The 8,043-nt window shown below is 33.8% G+C and overlaps 1 pseudogene; it reads right to left on the bottom strand.

Moving 5' to 3' along the window:
• Positions 1-351: 351 nt before the first annotated feature.
• LOC132680527 (olfactory receptor 2T33-like) lies at positions 352-6,476 on the bottom strand (annotated as a pseudogene).
• Between the last annotated feature and the right edge of the window lie 1,567 nt (positions 6,477-8,043).

The raw sequence follows: 8,043 nt of genomic DNA, 5'->3' as shown, positions 1-8,043 counted from the left end.
AAATTAAAAAAAAGAAAGTGGTGGACATAAAGGAAGACACTTGTTATAATGTGCACTGGGTGTTTTTGTAAATGATGAATCACTAGATTCTACACCTGTAACTAATACTACACTGTATCTAACTAACTGGAATTTAAATAAGAACATGAAAACAACAAACTTTTAAGATTTTTAAAATAATTATACATGAAAAAAGAAAAAAAAATCCAAAATACAGAATTGTGTCTATATTTCAAATAAGACAGTAACAATTACAGATATAATAAATATACCTTTTATCTAGGAACTCTCACAGAATTCATTTGTGTAAAATTGAAATTTGGAGCAGATCAATGTAATGTTAGTAAGGATTTAAATAGCACACGGACCCATATACTTTCTTAGAGCTCCCTTGACTTCACCATTCCTTAGACTATAGATGAGGGGGTTCAGTACAGGGATGAAGATAGTATAGAACACTGACACTACTTTATCATGGTTAGCTGACCTGATGGTTAGGATTTAAGTTGCATATAGGTAATAATGGCAGCTCCCTAAAATAGTCCCACCACAGAGAGATGTGAGGAGCAGGTGGTAAAAGCCTTTTGGCCAGCTTCTCCAGAACGCATCTGGAGAACTGCAGCAAGGATGAGACTATAGGAAATCAGAATGAGAGAAAATGGGACCAGGAGCATTAACACACAACATACGTACATTATATACTCAAAGACAAACGTGTCATCACAAGCCAAATTCACCAGACTAGGGGCCTCACAGAAGAAATGATTGATTTCAGGTGCATAACAAAATGAAAAACTCAGGGTAGTAGCAGCCTGCATGAGCCCATCAGCTGCCCCCAGGAACCAAGACCCCACAGTCATTCTCAGGTATATTTGCCAGTTAATGAGGATGGGGTATCACAGTGGGTGGCAAACAGCCACATACAGGTCATAGGCTGCTAAGAGGAAGCACTCGCCCCCTCCCAAAGTGAGAAAGAAGAAGATCTGCAACCCACAGCCAGCAGGGGAGATGAGCTTCTTTCCGGTAAAGTAGTCAGCAGCCATTTTGGGCAAGATGGTAGAGACCAGCATCATGTCCATGAGGGAAAGTTGGCTCAGTAGGAAGTACATGGGTGTGTGGAGCTGGGAATCCTGGTGAATCAAGAGGATCATGAGGGAATTGCCCATTAGGGAGGAGAAGGCAGTTTTCAGATCCATCACAAACAGAAATAGATTGGCTTCTCTGTGGTTAAATAGTCCTAGGAGAATGAAATCTGAGGTGGTTCCCGTTTTTCATGATTTCAAACAGAAGTGACACTGGAAATGAGGAAATAGATGGCAGTTTTCATCATTTACAGTGCTCTATTTCAATTACATTTCTTTTTTCATAAAAAGAACATGTGAAGATGTTTAAACCTATTCCAAATATTCACCTGTGATTGCAAAGTCTTTTTGACTTGGGCATGAAATTAATTTCACCTATTTTTCATTTTCATTATAAACACTTCTCATGGTTAGTTTGCTTAATTGGTACAATAAACATATTTCTTGATATATTGAAAGTATTTTTTAAGCATGTCTTTGTGCTATTGATATTAATATAATGGAGAAGTCAGATATTCAGTTTGTCATTTATATTTTTGTTTGCTTTTATCATGTATGGTCAGTATTCTTAGAAGCTGAATTAAATTAATGTGCTCAGCAATATAAAAGCTAGGTAATTGTTAATGAGAGCTATGCATACCTAACTTACCACAATTTATTTCAATCTACCAAATCTTGTAATTTTTCCTGACACGGAATAATCTGGGAAGGCATTTTTACTTTCCAAAGCAGAGAATCTGTATTCTTAGTTGTAGAAACTGGAAGGAATTCGTCTGTAGATAGAAACATAACTTAATTTGGAATTGTTAGCATATTTAGGTTGACTTTATCAAGTTATACACTGAACACAATAATTACCTTCTTAGAATATTTTTCCCTGGTACAAGACTGTAATACTGAATGCAACATTTCATTAACTGTAGAAAGGGATTTTGTATAGTGATACTCTTTCCCCTTATCCTCAAAGTCTGAGACACAATCTTGTTTCGGTAAACAAGAGAAAATAAAATTTATTAGTATCCAATACAGAGATAAATTCATTTCTTCTTCAGTACCACCTGAATCTAAATCTCTAAAGTCATTTTCATTTCTGATCTGCTAGTACTGAAATTGTTCTAGCGCTATTGCTGAATTAGCAGGACCATATTTGAAGAGATGAAGATGCTAATTCAATCCCACAGATGTGGTCTAATTCAATGGTGGCTTGACAGGAGACCGCCTTTTCCACAGTCATTCGATTTGCCCACAATTTAAATATGCCTCCAAATACTGGAATGTCAGTCAAGACAGAGAAAGACAGTGCAAAAATCTCACTCAGTCTCTAACTCTATTGCTTAAGCATCATCATTGTCTGACAGTATTCTACATTAGGATTTTGGTTGATTGTTTCAAAGTTAAACATTTTGGAAACAAACATCCTTTTCACTGCATTTCCAAAATTTTGTCATCTCCTTCATATATGTAACACTTTCATTCTGTACACCTAGTAACTGTGTAACTCCTTAATTATGGATGTTTCTACTGCTTTCCTGCAGGACCTCAAAACCCTCCTCATTTCTTTGACTTGAAGCCTTCTTATTTTGATTATTCTAAACTCTCTAATTCATGAAGAATAATAAAACATGCTTAAAAGTCAATCTATAATTAATTTTTTAATGTTTATTTTCATTTTTGAGAGAGAGAGAGAGACGCAGTGTGAGTGGGGGAGGAGCAAAAAGAGAGGGAGACACAGAATCTGAAGCAGGCTGCAGGCTCTGGGCTGTCAGCACAGATCCTGATGCGGGGCTCAAACCCACAGACTGTGAGATCATGACCTGAGCCGAAGTCAGATACTTAACTGACTGAGCCACCCAGGTGTCCTCAGTCTGTAGTTTAATAACTACACAGTTTTGAGTAAGTTTCTTAAAATAACTTTTGTTATCATCTTACCCATTTTTATATACACTGTTACTCCAGTGACATTATGTATATTCACATTATTCTGCAACCATCACCTATATCTATCCCCAGGACTCTTCATAATCTATAACTGGAACCCAGTACCATTAAACAATGATTTCTTGATTCTCCCTGCCCCTGGGAACTGGCAACCACTATTCTTCTATTCTGGCTCTATAAATTTGACTACAATAGGATTTTTAGATTAGTGGGATTATACAGTGGTTGTCTTTTTGTGATTGACTTGTTCCACTTAACATCAGGTCCTCAAAATTCATCCATGCTGTGACACGTGTCAGAATTTCCTTCCTTTCTAAAGTGAATAGTATTCCTTTTGTATGCATATACAACATTTTCTATTTTAAGCAATTCTATCTATGGACATTTGGGCTGCTACCATTCACTTTGATTGTATATTTAAGGGTAAAGTTAGTGGAATTTTTGATTTTTTAAAAATTTTTATAATGTAAATAGATATAGTAAAATAATACAGCTATTTGAACTATTTTTTTCTTCCCTTTACATACATGCAAGAAAGCTGTATATGTGATTAGAGATTCATCATGACTAAATTTATTATTATGCTTAGTAAATACTTTTTCTTGTAAAGTTTATAATTTTGGTTTTTTTTATATTTGGAATTATTAGTGCTTAAGTTTTGAATGAAGATAGGCTATGTATCTATGAATTATTTTAAGGTGAAATATATATAAAAACAATCCATTATCATGAATTTAATTGTTTATTCAACATGCTATTTTGTTTATAGTATTTACTAGTAAGATCAACTAGTAGGAAATTATATTTTTCCAAGAAATAATAATGTTAAATTATTTATGGTATTAAAATTCTTAACTGTATTTTCATTTTATTCAAGAGACACAATGTTTCACCAATGTTAGTAAACCCACACAAAGAGAATTCTAAGGGATAATTCTTAACTAATGACTATTCATACAAAGTGGTTGAAAATCCAAATGAGAAATTAACTTACCCTGCAAATAAAATATCTAAAATGGCATTAAGTGGAAGAATAAAAGCTCAACACTCTCTAGTTTAAAACTGAAAAATTTAGTACTCTGAACAAATATTTTTCCTTTATTCTCTCTGGTTTAAAACAGATACCATTTCTTATGTTTTCAGTTTTTCACTTAGAATGGTGTTGAAATTGGGATCTTTAAATTATAAAACAATGTGTTTTTCATACTCCTCTTTTTTTCTCATAGTGTAATCACAGAAAACTTATAACATGTTGATATTTTTCCTTCTGTAGTTTTCTGAGACCTGTTACCCCATCTTAACATAAAAAAAAAAATGTAACTTTTTTTCCCTCAGAATACTGGGATGATTAATCAATCTGTTCTGGTAAAAATAAAATAATAGCTGCTAAATCGCATATTTGAGTAAACTGACAAATTACTGCAAGAGTTTTAATGTGGTGATTGTGCCAGCTAGCATACCTTTTAGTTTTTTATATTGTGGGATAGAAAATTTTATTTGTAAAACTACATAAACAAAGTAATGTAACTTTGGATTTTCTGGAGTCCAGAACTAGTAAACAAACCACTAAATATTAGAAATTTCTGTGACCTACTACATAGATGAAAATGATGACCTCAACAAGCTGGCTCTGTAGCCCCTCCAAGCAGGATCATCCTAATGCATCTCTCTGGGAGGAGGAAGGGTGTTATAGTCTGACAGCATCAAACTCACTCATATCAGTGTCTAGACTTCCCTATTAAGGGGTGTGACCTAATTGATATCTTATGTTAAAAATACTATCTTATTAGTATAGCAGACCTTCGTAAGTCTGAATCTTTGGATGACAGAAATGTGTAATTTTCAAAGATTTTAAGGATTCTCAGTCTCCTACATTCTTTCAGAAATCTGTGATTCATTAAATTTAAAATAAGAATCTTCTACAAGTGAAATTAAAATGTAAATAAATTTCCTTGAAAAAGAATGATTTAAAAATACATTAAGAAATGAAGTAATGTGATACTTGCATTACTTGTAGAAACTTTGATGGGGGGAAATACAGAGTGGATTATTGAGAGATTAGCTTTTGTCAAAAACAGTAATTGAAATGAGTAATTAAAAATCTCATGGTAGGATTTAGCCATTTTTTTTTCTTTTTAAACTTAATTTGATTGCTGTGTTATCAGTTGGCTAGCTTGAATCTATATGATTTTATTTTCTTTTACTTTATGTTTGTTAAGTTATAAATATATGATAATAGCAACAACAGAACAGAATGCATTTATTATGTCAAGCACTTTGCAGTTTGAATCTACATGGGTTGTTTTCAATGATTTTGTTATTGTTTATACTATGTATTTTCAGCTTCCAAGAAAACCTTTTTTTCTTGGCTACATTTTTACTACTCCACTTGCTTTGGCTTGTCTAAGAATATGTAGAAGAATAGGTGATGGGTTTTAAGGAGTGCACCTGTGATGAGCACCAAGTAAGGCATGGTTATGTTCAATCGCTATATTGTACTCCTGAAACTAATGTTACACTGTATGTTAGTGACTGGAATTTAAAACTTTTAAAAAATGTTTATTTTATTATTTTTTAGAGAGATTGAATCTGAAGCAGGCTCCAGGCTCTGAACTGTCAGCACAGAGCCCAACACGGGGCCCAAACTCACTTGAGATCATGACCTGAGCTGAATTCAGATGCTCAACAGACTGAGCCACCCATGTGCCCTAAATAAAAACTTGTAAAAAGAATATATGTAAGGATTACATTCCACAATTGTAAAATTAAAATCAAAATCTCTCATGGAATAGTTGATGGAAAATGTTGTCTCTACAGATGTGAGATAACATAATTACTTAATTCATGTGAGATGTAAGAATTGCTATTTTTTTTGTTGTTTAGGAGGGAAGCACATTATGCATTTTAGTTAAATTTCTGCCTGTGAATGTTCAATCTTATCAAGGTGGTAATCCTACTCTGATTTAGAACATAACTGACCACCTTAGTGAAATCTACATTAAGTTAAACTATATTATTTTTTTGGAAAAAGCTACAAATTCCTAGCTAAGTCTAAGAAGCACATTATAGACAGGTAGTATATCAAGTTTCAAGTTAGGGTGAAAATATAATTTTAAGGAAATATTTATATTTTTTTGTTTTGAATTTTACTGTGCCTAGGACCACAGGGACATCAAAGCAATGTTCTAGTAAAACAGAGTTGCCACTCTCTGATGGGGCAAATAGACTGTGCACTATGTAGATCAAATGTTCTTCAGATTCCCTGAGGACAAGAGAACGAGGAACAGATAAGCTTCATGCCACAGGAGGAAAGACACATATCACTAAGAACTCTATAAGAAAATTACAATGAATTTACAATGAACCTGGTTATCTAAATTGAGATTAATTTAGGAATATTTATAAATGCGTGAACATAATTTTGGGAAACCTAAAGAGGTTGTAACTAACCTCCATTTTAGCGAAAAAAGAAAGTTTTGCCACCACTCCCCTTGAAAGTATGTGGGGATGGAATAGTTTCCAGACTACACATAGGCATCAAATAGCAGATACAGGAAGCCACAAACCAGCAGGAAGTAAGCAAAGGGAATAAATATGACTCTCTTTTTAAACCAGCCCCATGGGGCACACTTGTAAGAAAGATTTTGTTATGCAGGACATTTATTGGGGACTATTATAAAGATCAATACCCATACAATAAAGGAAACATAATTGGGTACAGGGAGATGTTGAACTGTAGGATAGTCACAACCAAGGTCTCAGCTACACTGAGGAGAGTAGGGGTCTCACAAAAATACTGATTGGGGCCTGCTACCAGGAAGGGATGATGACCTTTGTCTAAACAGTTTTCCTCAGCCAAGATCAAAGCTTGTACTCTTAATAGCTAGAGGAACAAGTACTTAATACCTGTAGGAAAAGAGGAATATAGGACACAGTCACTTAAGACAAACTCCATGAGCTACACTCCATCAGATGGCAGAATGAAGGGGACTCTCAGATATCATTCACACAGGTTGGCTTCCTATAGCAGAGTGTAGGTGGATCATATGATAGAATACCAAGAAATATCTAGCAAGAATGACTAGTTCAATAAATATAGTTTCTTTCCAGCATAAAGATACAAAGTAGTTTGACATTTTCCCACAAGGAACATGCTGGCATAAGGAGCTCAAAACATCTGCTGGCAGATCTAATTTTTGGTTTATAGGAACTGTTAATATGTTTCTGACAAAAGCATCATTCCTCAACTGGGAACCTGTATCTCTATCAAAAAAGCAAAGGTAAATATGATGGGCAGCATATATTTCCCATATGGTTCAAGCATAATGAGAAGGATACTCCATAACAAAAGGGTCCCTTACTGCCAACTCAGACTCTGCAACCAACAACTCTCCAAAGATCTCAGGTCTTTGATTTCTCTAGTGTGCCCTTGCTGTGTCCTATGGATTCAACTGCATTTCCCCAAGTTGCTATAATCTGTACTCTAAACCCAAATGTGATGGCATTTAGAGGTTAGGTCTTTGCAGAAGTCAGTAAGTTTATTATGACATATTATAATTATATGTTATATATTAATATGTTACATATTAATATATTATAAAATATAATTATTATGTATTATTAAATATATAGTATATTATCATATATTATAGAATACATTGTATTAATATGATATACTATTATATTATTTCACATATTCTTTTTTATTTTATTGCACTTTATTTTTATTTTAAATTTGAGTATAATTGATACACAATGTCATGTTAGTTTCAGGTGTACAATTTAGTGATATGACAAGTTTTTATGTTATGCTATGTTCACAAGTGTAGATACTCTTGGTGCTATTATGTAACTATTAAAATATCATTGGCTGTATTCCTTATACTGTATTCTTCTATCCTGTGACTTCTTCTTTCCATAACTGGAAGCCTGTGTCTTTCACTCTTCTTCACTCATTTTTACCATCCCCCACCCACTTTTCCTATGGCAACCATCAGTGTCTTCTCTGCATTTATAGGTTCTA

Source organism: Panthera onca, chromosome A1 (assembly GCF_046562875.1).
Source record: "Panthera onca isolate mPanOnc1 chromosome A1, mPanOnc1 haplotype 2, whole genome shotgun sequence".
Lineage (NCBI taxonomy): Eukaryota > Metazoa > Chordata > Mammalia > Carnivora > Felidae > Panthera > Panthera onca.
This window is presented reverse-complemented; position numbering and strand designations above follow the sequence as displayed.